This window comes from Nannospalax galili, unplaced genomic scaffold, assembly GCF_000622305.1.
Source record: "Nannospalax galili isolate Female #2095 unplaced genomic scaffold, S.galili_v1.0 scaffold879, whole genome shotgun sequence".
In the NCBI taxonomy this organism is placed as follows: domain Eukaryota; kingdom Metazoa; phylum Chordata; class Mammalia; order Rodentia; family Spalacidae; genus Nannospalax; species Nannospalax galili.
In genome coordinates this window covers 1004266-1019661 of record NW_008346261.1, presented here as the reverse complement: position 1 = coordinate 1019661, position 15396 = coordinate 1004266, and the positions used below count along the sequence as shown (strand labels likewise).

The window sequence follows — 15396 nt, the reverse complement described above, 5'->3', positions numbered from 1 at the left end:
AATTGGAGTACCCCTTCAGTGGGTCTATCTAAAAGACTCCCAGATTGCATAACTCTTGTCTTTAAGGGGAAAGGAAAGTCCTTGAATCATGAATAGGAGATGTGAAGGAGAAGTAAATGCAAGAATAATTAGCATTACAAGTTTTAGGCAGGGAACTAAAAAAGTCAGAACAGGGCAATTTTCAAATGTTCATATGAGAGTCCATCAGAATTTCTTGACAAGGGCTTCCAAAAGCATTCCTCTATTGTGTTCCTCCTCATTTTTCTTTTCCAAGGCTGGACTCTAGAGTGATGGACTCAGGATTTGCTTTCAGGTATTTTGATAGCTGTTGGAGTGGTTAGAATCAGTGTCAGTTCCCTCTCAAAGGCTTAGTTGGCTGGGAAGAGTGGCTGGATACTCCCCAGTGAGGGTCCAATCACTCTGCTTGGCTCTCCTTTAATGAATGAGCACAACCATCAACAAGCCCAATTGTGATGATGTTTGGCAATCAGGCTCAGCTGAAGCTGTGATGATGGTAGTTATTTCATACAGAAGAGACTGTTGTATAGCATCATTTTATTAAAAGGACCTGGAATTTTAAAAAATAAGGTATTTTAAACTAAGCCAGTTCTTACTATGAGATCCAGCAGTCTTATCCTGATAGTCACCCAAGTGTTCTGAAGTTAGGTCCAAATACTATATGCTATTCATGGGTATATAGAAGCCTTTTTCAAATTACTCAATCTTGGAAGTAATGAATAAATAAATTGTGGCATGTTCATATAATGAAATGAAATTACTTGACACTAAGAAAAAACAGTGTGCTATTAATCCACTGAAATACATGAGGAACCAGACATAATGATGTATACCTGTTACCCTAGCACAAGGGAGGTTGAGGCAGGAGGATTGCCATGAATTTGAGGCCAGCATGGGCCACACAGTGAGACCCTGTCTCAAAAACATCATTTTTTCAAAAAAAGGACATGAAAGAATTTGAAAGCGCATTGCTAAGGAAAAGAAGCCAGTCTGAAAGGCTGCACACTGTGTGTCGTGCTGTCACAACAGCAGACCTGTGGAGATAGTGGCTGTCCAGGGTTTTAAGTGGAAGACGGATGAATGGGTGGGACCCAGGGCATTTTGGGGGCAGTGAAATGATGATGCTACAGTGGGATAGAAGTGCAACTGTAAATATGTCCAAACTCCTAAAACGCAATACAGAAAGATCACCAACTGCACACAGTGGTCTTTGGTGACAGTGATGTGCCAGTGCAGGCTCCTCAGTTGTGACAAAAGCATTGCACTGGCAGGAAATGTTACATGACTTTCTTTCCCCAATTAGTTTTTGTGCTTATAGCTTGTTAAATGACTTTGGAAATTTAAATTCCTCTTCTCATTCATCTAGTACTTCTGTTCCATGAGTTTTTTTTTTTTCTAGGATAAATAAATAGTACCTATACTTGTTAATGTATGTATGAGGCCTTTTGGTGTAGGGTTGTTCATAACAGCAAAGAACAAAAGAGAAATAGCGAATATTCACAGAACCCAGCAGACTTTGAGTCTATGATTTCATGGACTACAAACTCAGTTATGAACAGAATTAATATGTGTGTGCTATTATTAGTTACATATCAAAAAGAGTTGAATGGGGGATGAGAAGGAGGAACTGTCAATATTTATGCTACTTCAGTATTTTTTTAATTAAAGAGCATATTTCTACACAATGTACAGGTTTGAAATAGTCTTATTATGAAAGCAATAAATATTTATTCAAGAAAATTCAGAAAGGAAAATAAGGAAGCCAACGTAGCCAATAAGCCAAGCATGGTGGCTTCCAGCTCTACGTTCAGCACTCCGGAGCCTGAGGCAGATGGATTTTGAATTCCAGGCAAACTTGTACTATATAGTGAAACCTTGTCACAAAAAAATAAAATAGGGGCTGAAGAGATGGCTCAGTGGTTAAGAACACTTGCTGCTCTTCCAAAGGAGCCAGGTTCACTTCTCAGTACCCACGCACTGAGAAGTCACCTGTAACTGCAATTCCAGGGGATCCAACACCCTCTTCTGGCCTCCATGGGCACCTCCATACATGAGATGCACATGCACTCAGGCACACACACACATACACATAAAATCTTTAAAAAATAAAGTAGCCTGTAACCCAGAAATAGCCATTATGAACATTTTGAAGTATAGCTTACCAAATGTTTTCACGTTTATTCTTAAGTGAAAATGGTACTGTGTATTGTAATCGTCCTCCCTATCAAATGGAGATCTTTTTTAAAGGTTAAAACCTCATTTAATTTTATGTCTTATAGGGTTTATACTGAGTAAAATATTGTATAACTGTAACAATTCAACTGTAAACCTAAAAATTTACAGCCAATTTTGAAAAAGATGCATCTTAGCTCAGAAAATTGTTATTGAATATGTCAATGCTGTTGTAATGAAATGCTTCTTCTAAGGATGTGGTTATTAAATAAATAATAAACTGGAAAAAAAATGGGTATATGTAACATCCTTTCAGAAAGGATGCATATTGACACATACCTGAAATCCCAACACTCTAGAGGCTAGAGCAGGAGTTTGAGGCCAGCCTAGGTAACAGTAAGACCCTATCTCAAAAATAACAGCAAAAAGCACATATAGAGGCTAGAGGAATGGCTCTGCAGACAAAACATTTGCCTTGTAAGCATGAGGACCAGGGTTTGATCCTCAGAACCCATATAAAGCCAGGTGTGGCAGTGTGGGCTTTGTAATCCTATCACTGGGAAGGCAGAGACAGGAGGATCCCTGGGGCTCACTGCCCAATTAGTCTAGTATAGTCAGTGAGCTCCAGGCCAATGAGAGACCCTATCTCAAAGAAAGTAGTTGTCCCCTGGCCTCACCGCACGTGCAATTGTTCTCACAAACATATACACACATATTTTTTTAAAGACACATAGATGGGGAGTGTGTGTAATTCAATGGTAGAGTGCTTTCCTATCATGCTAAAGGTTCTGGGTTCGATCCTCAGCAACAAAAAGTCAAAAAAGATGCACTGATTAATTTGTTCAATAAATGTTGAGGATACAATTGTTTAATGTATCTAACCAACCTCCTGTTGTTGTCCTTTTAGAGCTTTCCCCATATTCATTATTAGACTTAGTGTGGCGATATGTGCATTACTGAATGCTTGCCTTGGTTACATCCTGAGATCAGAGTCCTGCATCACCAGTGTCTGCCAGATCAGAGATGATGTGCATTTTCTAAGCCTTCAATATTTGTTTCCAAAAGTACTTTGAAAAATTACTAATCAGCATCCACCATCAGTGCCTGAGTGCTGGTTCCCTAGTACTCCAACTAATGATATAATTTTTTAAACTTGAATTTGATAAGTAAAATCTGACATTTTGTTTTTATTTACAGTTATCAATTCTTTGATTATAAAGGAGGTTTAAATGAGAGATATTAACCCTCTGACAACATATTGCAAATACCAATAAACTTTCTAGCCCCAAACATAAACTGAGATTGTATTTGCTTGTCTTTGGGGTTCTCAATAATACTAGCTGTTGAGCCATGCTACTAAGTATGCATTGCGTGAAGTATACATGAAATACACCACTGTATATGCCAAAAATAACATTCCATTAACTTATGATTCACTCCCATATTTCTTTGCAGGAAAATTTATTTATTTTCAATCAATTAATGATATCTTTAATTTTAAATGTTTTTGGGGGTGGAGCTCCATTCTTTGAGAGAGAGCTTTCTTTGTGAGAAATTAAAACCTGCTTTAGTTTTCCATGGATTAAGTTTTAAATTAACATAGGAGAATAGCAATATGAATCAATTTGATCAAAGAAAAAGTGTCACTAATTATTTAAACAAGACACTTACAACAGGGATTTAAAGGCAAAGAGGCGGATTTCCCTTGCATGTGGATCAAATCAGAAGTATCCCATAATTGACTCTTTACAAGACCCTGCTTTAGTATAATGGACTAGATATTAAAGCTCTAAGTATTTAAAGCTAGTTTCCGTCTTTCTCTAAATGGAGGCCGCCACTAAGAGCTATTTTACAAGTCTGACACATTAGCCGCATCCAGGGGAAATACAGGGGCTGGGCTTCTCTAGTCCGGAATTTCAAGTGCTTTCAATAGTTAACTGGTGTGAAGTGGGTAACATTGAACCTGTGAGAAGCAATGAGCGTCTTAAAAAATAAATTCCAGATGGGCGAGTTGATAGGAGGGGACAGAGATACCTATGGCTCTTTCCAATAAATTCTATGGAGAGGCCTGGAGGTACAGTGAGCTAGCGCCTTATTATTATTATTATTATTATTATTATTATTATTATTATTATTTGGTATCTTAAGCCAACTTATTTGTGTGTGACTTTGAAAAAATGTCATTTTCTCTCCTATTATTTAACAGTTCAGGAACAATAGGGGTTTTGTAAACTATGGCTGTCAGATCAAACACAAGGGCAGAAAGAGGAGGCACATACGGAGTATTTTATAACTTTCTTAGAGCAGTGGAGTCAAAGGGGTCAAGGCAAGACCACAGATCTTTCTTACAGTGCTGTATTAGACTAAATAACCTCTTCTTTAGTATTCTCCCCACAGAATGGAATTTCTGGTTCCTGCTACTATAGTAATGATACAGGGAAGTGTAATGTACCTCACCTTATCCAAATGTTTTGATCTTGTAGCATCTTTAGAAGTTTACATACAAAATGACTCTCACGAAGTATTATAGTGTAGTAAAAAGGGTTTTAATGTTTGGCCAGATGTCAATTCTAATCCCAGATCTGCCACTTAGTACATGTGTGGACCTTGAACAGGTTACTAAATCTCTTGGGGACTCAGTTCCCTCATTATAAAACAGGGGTGACAGATCTTTAGGAATAGTAAGAAGATTGCATAACTCAGTGTCTGAGAAGACTAAAACAGTGTCTATTCGGTAAGCCCTCAAGCATCATGGCTAGTATAATTCCTAGTAAAAAGTTATTGAGTTTAGTTTTTTGTCATTTTTCTTCCCAACAATCATAACATTAGGCTAAGTGGTACCAAGAGGCCCTGGGTCAGTGAGATGGTTCAGTAGATAAAGGCACTTGCTGCCAAGCCTGATGACCTGAGTTCAATGCCTGGAATCCACGTGGCAGAAGAAGAGAAACGACACCTATATGTAGTCTTCCGACCTCCACACGCAAACATAACACACACACAGTAAATGCAACAACATCAACAAAGGCCTTGCTCCAATACCCAGACACTGACTGGCAGTTCTTATTCTGGTATGAAATGCAGAATATTAGGAACCCACGTCTGCTTCTCCCATTGATGGCAACAAACAGTTGTGCATGAGTAAGCCTACTCTCAAATGGGGCCTCACCTTCATGTCCCACCACCCCACAGCAACAACCAACATCTTCAAGACATAGCAGCATCTCAAGTGAGGGTCCCACTGCCACTAGGGAGTCCCCCATCCTCTGACTCCCTGGTGATGGGGCTGTGGTGAGTGGAAGGTGTGGAAAAGATTGGGGAGCAGCTGGCCCAGCCTCCAGTTAGTTCTCTATGTCTTCACCACCAGCTTCCGTTTTAGGGTTTCCCTCCTGGCTTAGAAAACACCAGATCCAGATCCAGAGGATGCCTCTCACACATCTGAGAGCAGCATTTAGCCTTGACTAGCAGTCAAGTTGCCTGCAGATGCATTTTTCTTGAAATGGGCATAGAAAGGGTTTAAGGAAAAGAAAAGGAAAAAAAAAAAAAAAAAAAACCTGTCAAGCGTCAAGCAGCCTCACAAATCATTTTTACGTGGCTTCCTGGATCTTTGTTTTTTAGCAAAGCCCTTAACGGGGGGAGTGACTCATTTGTGTATTTCTTCAAAGAAAACATTTTGCAGGTAGCTCTTCATGTGGCCGGCTGCCTTCTAGGATTTGGGAGGGTTTTTAAAGGAGTCTATATGTTTATTCTGGGGAGTCATTGTTTGGTACCTGTGGTCATTAGTTCAGTAACTACAGGCCGGCAATCCCTGCAGGAAGAGCGTCTGTCTGTGCAGCCCTGTAAACTCGGCACCACAGCCGGAGTTCCCGGTACCCGGCTGCAGATGCAACTGATGTCTCAGCGACCCATTAGTTTGTCCATAAATGCCCTAGGTCCCACTAACGCAAATACCGATCGCATCTTAGTTTACAAACAGAAATTCTGTCACAACATCTGCTTCGAAAGCAAAACCCCCTCGACTATCACGTAATTATTTTCTGTCCTTCCATGTTGTACTTTTAAAATAAAAATATATATGGAATTTAGATGGCATGTGCCTTTAAGTTAAAGTGTAAGCAAATCTACTTACAAAACTCAAATTTAGTCTCATTTTATTAGGCAGGTGGCATACATAGTAGATAATTTTCCTCTTGGGTTTTACATTTATTTCATGTGTTTTTCTCCAAAGAACAGGAGTTATTCTGTCAAAAGTGGGGAGGTGAAAGCAGGGTGACGGGAGTACTGCAAATTCTACCCTTTCGACAGAAGTAATTTATAGTTTCATAATATTCCAGAGTTTCTCTTTGTCTTTTACATGGCAATTTATGACCAAGGTATTTTCGTGTTCCCTTCCTCCTCCTACAGAGCCTGAACAAATAAACCAAGCGCATGCAGGTCTGTTTCCCAGGTACCATTTGCTGTTTTTCTTCTCTTGACCTCACGTGTGACATAAACTGAATTCTGGATCACATTATTTTAATCCAGAAGGCTCCTAATGTGAAACTTAACTGGTGAGAATGAGTTTTTCTGTTATTTTGTCTTGAAACGATGCCTTAAAGTAATCCAACTGCTAAAATCCAATATTCTAAATACAGGGGAAAAATATTCTTGGTGCCCAGAGAAAAATGTCTATATTTGGTTTACTTAAAGAAGGAAGGTTTTCTTTTTTAGACATTTGCTCCTTGAGATTAAAAAATTGTATTACAGAATGCAGAAAATTGTACAGAATGCAGAAAATTGTAAAGAAAAACAATGTAGCCAACCCTTCACCCACTGCCTACCTCAGGGATGGTTAAACAGAAGAAAAACCAAAGAAAATCAGGGCCCTCCATGGTTTTATCCGCTTTCCAGTCCCCTAGATGAGGAAATCTAGTGGTTACCATGTCTGGCCATTTCTGTATGCTGTCCTGTGCCTATATGCGTCCTTGCTTTTTTCTTTCAACATTCTGATTGATACACAGGGATTTGACTCATTCACCTCCACTGTGGTAACAGGATTTTGTTGCGTGTTCTGTGTATGAATTTCCTGTTGATGAGCACTTAGCCTGCTTACTGTTTCTTTCTTCCATGAAAAACCCTGTGTGTGTGTGTGTGTGTGTGTGTGTGTGTGTGTGTGTGTTCTGTACCCATGTGCAGCATTTCTCTAGCATGTATTCTGAAAGTGGAACAGTGGGTCACCAACACTCACTCACCGTTCCCATTCTTTATGAAGTTATTCTCCAAAATGGGTGATTCCCACCCATTACATTCCCACCCCGGGTCCTCTCAGTATTTTACTGATACATAGTATTACAAGGCGTTTTGTTTTGTTTTGTTTTGTTTTGTTTTTGTTTTTTTTTGGTTTTTTTTTTTGGCTTTTTGAGACAGGGTCTCCCTGTTGCCCCAGCTGACCTGGAACTCTCTATGTAGACCAGGCTGGCCTCAAACTCACAGAGATCTGCCTGCCTCTGCCTCCCAAGTGCTGGGATTAAAGGCGTGCACCACTACACCGAGTTTACAAGGCCTTTTAATATTGGCGAATCTGATGAATGGAAAGTACCTTGGTGCCCTGTTTACTTAGTGAAGTTTCCTATTTATTGACCAAAATGTAAGTTTGTATCTTTTTATGCCCTCTGGAGCATTGGCTTTTGCAAATGTGTCCATGGAGATTCTTTGGTCTTTTGGTCTTTTCTATTGTACTTCATTTGATAGTCTTTTTAAATAGTCTGGTTATCAATATTTTTCTTTTATTTTTATGCCTTTTGTCTTAATTACTACAGCATTATAATAAATCTTCATTTTGGGTGGACTAGTTTTCTTACCTTGTTTTTCTTCAACATGATGGCCCTTCACTTTTGAGTTATCGCTTACTTACGCTCACTCCTGGCTTTTCTGGTGGATGCCTTTACCTTGAGTATCAGTTTCTGAGCATCTGATGATTTCCACAGATGGGCTGAGATCTTTCTGCAACTCACACTACAGCAGACCTCTCTCCCCTGTCTCTGCCTCTTCTTTTCCTATCTCTATTACAGCTTCTCTTTTGCCATCTATGAGTCTCAGAAAAGTGTAAGAATCATGTTTGTATCTACATAAACTGATAAATAAATGGTCAGTGGAAAAAAGTCAAGAATCTTAAACTTTTTTTTCACTGCTAGGACTCAAACCCAGGACTTTGAACAAGTACTCTATCACTGAGCTTATGAAACCTTCAAAATTTTAATGCTAAAAGTAACCAAAAAATTGTTGGCCTGGTGGAAAACTACCCACCGATCAAGTTCAGAGTGTCTGCTTTGAAGTCAGGCAGTTCTTACTAGCTACTCTGTTCAATGTCTCCAAATGTTGGTTTCCTCATCTATGTATTATAAATAGACATTGTCTCACAAGGTTTTTATGAGTTTTAGATATTAAATATTGTATAATGCCTAAAATAGAGTGAGGAGCACAGCGGGGAGGAGAAGCCAATCTTGGAGGATTTGGGAAGACTTCCCAGAGGAGGTAATGTCTTGGCTGAAACTTCAAGACTGTACAGCAGTCAGAAGTACAGAACTGGTAGGGCTATGCTGAGGAGTGTGTGTTGGGAGTAGTTTGATAATTAACAAAATGGTCTCCCTTAGATTATGTCTGTGATGAGGCAGAATAAAGATGTCCTTCTTGCTAGTTTCTGTTTGTTTTACTATGTTTTGTTTTGAGACAGTGAACCACTATGCAGCCCGGGCTAGCCTGGAATTTACCATCCTCCTGCCTCAGCCTCCCCAGTGCTGGAAATACAGTTGGATTCTAGCATGCCCAGCTGGGGCTGTCCTTCTTAATAATCTTTGAACTTAAACTTCTTGTTCAAAGCCTTTCAGTTGACTATGGAGGCTGTGAGAGCAAAGGTGGTCTAAGGCCATGACCTCAAGGTATGATCCTCTGACCCCTGGGAGTTCCCAAGATTCTCGGGGATCTCCATCTCCGAGGGCAAAAAAGGGTGAAACTGTTTTCTTAATACTACTTCAGCATCATTTGACTCTCTTACTGTTTGGGCATTTGCACTGATGGTGAAAAGCAATGGTAGGTGAAGCTGCAATCACCAAGCTACAGCCGTCACCATTGCATCCTTTACCAGGATGGATTTGCTGTAAAGTGAAAAGCACCACAGCCAAGGAAGCAGTTGGCTCCACTGCAGAGTATCCTGGGCAAAGAAGTCATCATTGCTTCATTCAACCTTAACTCTCAGTCCAGGATTTATGTTTCACTCCTAGGGGTTGAACCCAGGGCTTCATGAACGCTAAGCAAGCACTGTCCTGGAGCCCTGCCCCAGCAGCCACAGGACATTTTCACTGTGACAGAATGGGAAGTACACATCAGCTCCTAGGGCCACACACCACAGTGTACTGCCATAGCAAGGACTGTGTTTCCACAGCTACTTGAGACGTGAGCTGACCTAGCAGGTTTCTTCACAAAAAACTTAGTTTAATTTGAGAAATGATTGACACACAAATTCTATTTATTCAGATTCAGCAGGCAGTTTCTCGGTGATGGAAGGGAGCCTGTCCCTTCAGCCACTAATGTAGTACTTGCTGCCAGTGATGAAAGTCCTGCTTCCAGGTCCAGTGTGACACCACACACTTTTAATTCCAGCACTCGAGAGGCAGAGGCAGGTGGATCTCTGAGTTTGAGGCCAGCCTGGTCTACATAGGAAGTTCTAGGCCAGCCTGGGTTACATAGCGAGACCCTGTCTTTTTTTAAAAAAATGTTCTGCTTCCTTGACAAATAGAATTTTGGAAAACTTTAACCTTTTTAAATCGCATCAGTGGCCATATTTACAAATGTGAATTTTCAATACTATAAAATGCAATGTATGAACATTTTGGGAGGTCTATAACTCGATGAACCAGTGTTCTGTTTAATAGATGTATTCATTTTATTTTTTTAATCTGCATTCAAGTAGCAGGTTTCCCTTCAGCATTTTCATACTGTTTTACTTTGGTTGATCCCTGTCCCTACTCCTGGCTCCCATAACCTTGCTTTCCCTCCCCTCTCCCCCAGTGTACCCCTTTCTGGGCCTGGGAAATGGCTCAGTCAGTAAAAGTGTTTGCCGCAAAGGCCTGGCACCCTGAGTTTGATCCCCAGGACCTACATGGTAGAAAGAGAGAACCAACTCCCACAAGTTTTCCACACTGTAGTGCCTATGTCCACAGACAGACACGTACACTAATGACAATAAAATTAAACATTTTTGAAAGATTTCTCTTTCCACTTCCTATCACATGTTGAACCAGTATTTTTCAGTAATTTTCTCCCCAGTGCTAGAGCTAGAACCTGGGACCTCCTGCTTGCTAAATAAGCACTCTTCCACTGAGCTACAACCTTAGCAAACCAATATTTACCAAATTACTAATGAATGGTGTTGCAAAGTCATTCATGAGTCAATAGCCCACTCAAAGTACATGAGAGACGTGTAATGTTAAGGTGATACAGTACAAGGAGTTTCTTAATAAGATCTTGGACTGCACTGCAATTAACCTTTCAGAAAGTACTTGTCAATTTTTTGATGTAGCACTTAAAAACAGCCATAGTTTTCACCTATGACTATTTTGAAAACACTCTTTCCCTTCAGTTGTAGGGCTGAATGAGACTAATTTTTCTTCACATACTTCAGCCAAAAACACATTTCAAACGTATCTGGTGAAGTAGACATCAGAATTCTCAGTCTTTTTTCCCAGTTTTAATTTCTAGTGTGTATATAATGTGTATATATAAATGTGTTTATTAAAAATGTATGTATGTGTATATGTACAGTCATACATACTGGCAGATATACCTCCCATATATAAGAACACTTTGGCAGGGTTGGGGACATCATTCAATGATAGAAAGCCTGCCTAGTATGTACCAGGTCCTAGACTCCATCCCCAGCAACACAAAAATTAAAATTTAAAAAACAAACAAAAATACGTCTCTTTGAGGTGCTTACTTTTTAAGCTAAGAGTCCTGAGACCAACAAGGTTGAAATTGCTGTTATAGAGGGAGAGAAACTTTGAGGTCTAAAGAAGAAAATAATAAAATTAAGAAGAATGGAATTCAAATGGGAGGTAGATGGAAGGAGGCAGGCACTCAAGAACCATGGTGGAAGGATTGTGACAATTGGAGCAGAACAGCGTGACAGAACAGAACAGTGTGGAAAGGTAGCTCAGGGGAATTAAAAATATCACCAGAGTCAGAACTTCAAGTGAAGCAACTAGAAGTCACTTCCTTTTAGGGTTGCCAGATTTAGCCAATAAAAATGTAGGGTGCCCATTCAATTTGAATTTCAGATAAATGAGGGATTATTAGTATGTTTTAGATACTGCATGCGTTCTGTCTTAATTGGGTGTCCTGTATTTTATCTGGCAGGCTCACTTCCTTTTGCAGGTCTTAATTCTCTCCTAAGTGAAGTAAAGGTATGGTAATTCCTATATGTTTATCCTTGTTCTGGTGCTGGTCTCTGAGAGAAAATTTGGGAAAACTTGGTGTGTTTGCACATACGAGACAATAGAAAGTTGCAGAGGGTCCCTTCTGAGGAGGATGAGCCTTTATCCTGAAGCCGTTCTCCCACCCTCTTTGGCACTAAAGTATCTCCTCTTTCATGAGATCATGGTACCTCTCTAGTGTCCCTTTTAGGTCACATTTATAATTCATCTTTAAATATTTGAGGGGAAATTTGACTTGCATATAAAGTACAGAAGGCTGGAGAAGTGTCATTAGATGGCATCTAAGTTCTCTCTCAGTTTTTACATCCCGTGGCCTGTGCGAAACAGGGACACAAGAGAGTCCATAGACTCTTTGTTCTGACATCCTGAGTGGCACTTACAGAAGTTCTTCTCTGGGCATGCTCCCTCCCCGTGCTCCCTCCCCAGAGCCCAGCTACTCCTCTCCCCTGCAGCACTATTACTGGAGAACAAGTGAAGTCATCTGGAAAGCACACCTAGCTCTTCAGCGAAGGACCTGGAATGGGAGGGAGGTGCCTCTGCCCCAGTCTTTTGGGAATACTTGAGTTTCTCAGGCCAAACCAAAAAGCTGAGAGTGTGGGTCAAGTATTGTTTTCAATTTGCACATCTTCAGTTTGATCCTTAGCAAGATGTTTTCTCAGATTCTAGGAATTCTGTGATCTTAGTTCAATGTTGACATTTTACATCCTTCCCAGGACTCTTAAGTACTCTTTAAGGAATGTGTGGTTAATGCAGAGAGAAAAATCCAAAGGCATACTAGAGCCAAGAAGAGAGCCAAGAAGTCCTGACCCTCTTCACTGGCTTCCAATACTGGCCTTAAATAAACATGATTAGTTTTTCTGGAAGCACCTGTTAACTTACAACATTGGAGAAGGACAAAGCCAGAATCTTCAAGGTTCATAGAAGAGCTAAGTCAGACTTGATTTCTAGTCTTCCAAAGGTTGCAATCATTTATTCTCCCATACAGCCCTCAGGCCAGCTTTACCAAGAGCAAATGCTATGTGTGCTTCTCATGGACAGAAAACCTTTGGTTCAAATCCCCACAGATTACCAGACTTGATTATTCCACAAATGCTGTATTCTCAACCAAAATAGACATCTTTTTAAAGAGAATCCAGCTTCCAATGGGTTTAACCTAGAAAAACATCAGAAAGCTAATAAAAGCTTGGGGCTGGTCCAGGGAAGCATTGTGGCTTGCTGCTGCTACATGTTTGGAGCCCTGGTCCGGGGCAGAGGTTTGGAATGGCTGCCCGCTCCTCTAGTGAATTTGCTCTTCCCTTGGATGTGGAATAAGGACACTGCCAGTTGATCCCTAACCAAAATTAAATGATCTTTGACTCCCTGCCTTGTTGCCAAAACTTGGACTATTGAGATAGTAGAGTCCATCGGTCTTCATCATTGGCAAGAAGGAGAGTGAATGTGACCAACTCCATCTTCCTCCTTGTCACCCTAGTTAGGATGGGATTCATATTTTGTGACACATCTGTTTCTTTAGACAGACATAGTTTAGATGCTTGGAGCCCTGCCTGCCCTTCCCTATTCATTCTCTTCCATGGTCACCTATTCCAACGGCTTTGGGGTGTTTTACTAAAGAGGCATAACCCACACTTGCTATTCAATCCTAAAATGGCTTCTGGTATCAGTACTTGGGTAACTTTATCAAGCATCAGATGAACTTTTCTTTTTCCTAAAAACATATCCTTTCCTGTACACACACATACACACACACACACACACACACAGAGGTACACACATTCCACCACAGCTATAAGGTTTCTGAAACTGGTGTTCAGCTTAAGTTCTTTTCTGTGTTTTGTAGTACAGGGGGTTGACATCCCTGATGCCTGCCAGGTTCGTGTTGTACCGCTGAGCCTCATTGTCACCCTGCCTTGGTGAAGTTCTGCCGATAGGCTTGGCCCCTCACACGCACATATATTGTATGGTAGATCTCATAACTACATTTGTGTACATATTGCATGACCTGATCAGTAATTTCATCCTTCTTTTCTTCTGTATTTCAGTCTCTTGGGGGGGGGTCCCCATAATCTCAGCATTCATGATGCTGAGGCTGAGGATTGCAAAATCCACCTTACTTTCCTCTTGTTTATCTACGTTCACTGAGAACAGAGTTATATGAAGTTGGTGTTAATGAAGATACAGAAGTTGGGGGACTGGTGTTAGGGCCTCGTGAGTCGCAATACTAGCTGGAGTATCGGGTTCCTTTGGCTGCTTCTCTGCATTTTAGAAAGACTCATTATACAGTTCTAAGGAACTGTAAAGCAAACCGCTACGAATCATCTTAGAAAGTGAAACAGCAGCAGAAGTTTCATTAACACTCAGATTGAGGTTTCCTTGAGATGTCCCACTTATAATGTATTATACCCATATATCCTCAGCTCAGCAAGTGACTTTGAGGGCAAAGGTCAGAGAAGTCTGTGTTTTGCTCCCTCCTCCCCACCCCCTCCTCCTCCTCCTCCTCCTCCCCCTCCTCCCCACCTCCTTCTCCTTCTCCTCTTCTTTTTGAGATAGGGTCTCCTGACCTGGAACTTGCTGTGTAGACCACACTGGCATCCATCTCACAGAGATCTACCTGCCTCTGCCTCTTGGGTATGAGGATTAAAGGCATGCACCACTATGCTCATTGAGGAGTCTGTGTTTGATAAACTTGGCTTCCTGGCTCACAGTGGTCCTCAAACTCTTAGAAGTCAAGTGTTTCCCAGTCAACTCTCAAACCGCTTGCAAAAACTTACCTCTACTGTCAGAGGGAATTTGCCAGTCTCTCCCTTAGACTATAGGTCAAACTGGTAGCCATCATCATTTAAAAAGAAGTGGAAAAGGAACTCATTTCTTGAGGAATTCTATATGATAATAATTAACATATGGTATTCTGTTTTTAACTCTGCAAGTTAAGGTATTTTTGTTCCCGTTTTAAAGATAAAGAAACTTTGCTTCCCAGACATCAAGAGATTTGTTCCCATTAGAGAGAAAATAGGAGAATAAAACCATTCCTGTAAACTAAACAGATAGGGATAGTGAGTCTCAAAGGTGGGAAATGGCTTTCCCAGGCCACCTTGTGAGTGGAACTGGAGTTGAAACCTGGCTGGGTAGTGCTTTGTCCATCATATTCAAGTTCTTCATATGCTGAGGGGAAAAATGACCAGAATAGACCATACATCAGGCCATAAAACATACATGTTAAAGGATTAAAAAAAGCCCCCAGTATGCTCCACCCCAGTGAAATGGAATTAGAAACCACGAACAAAGTATTGATGTACTGTCAAATAGCCAGTGGGCTAAAGGAGAAGCTAGAAGGTACGTTGAGATGATGCAAATGAAGGCACGACCTACTGACACCTGTGGGATGTAGATAAAGCAGTGCTTTCAGGGCGATCTTCTGTGGTTTGAAAAGATCTCAAAGCCATAATCATTCTAAAGATACTCTCTGGAAGAAAAGAGCCAACTACAAGCTGTCCTGTGACCTCCACACACATGCCTTGGTACATGTGCACATACAATAAATAAATTAAGGCAAAAAAAGTTATGTCTTCTAAAATAAAAAAAATCAAAATTAATAAACCTTTAACTTGATTGACCAGGAAAAAAAGAGAGGAGACTCAAATTAGTAGACTCGGAAATGCAAAGGGGGTTTGCGAAGAAATACTATGAGCAACTGTATGCCACAAAATTAGATAACTTAAATAAAATGGAAGAATCCCTACAA

At 40.5% G+C, this 15396-nt stretch overlaps 1 pseudogene; it reads left to right on the top strand.

The window, feature by feature from the left end:
• The window catches only part of LOC115071956, a 51607-nt pseudogene that overhangs the window by 16652 nt on the left and 19559 nt on the right, over positions 1-15396 (top strand).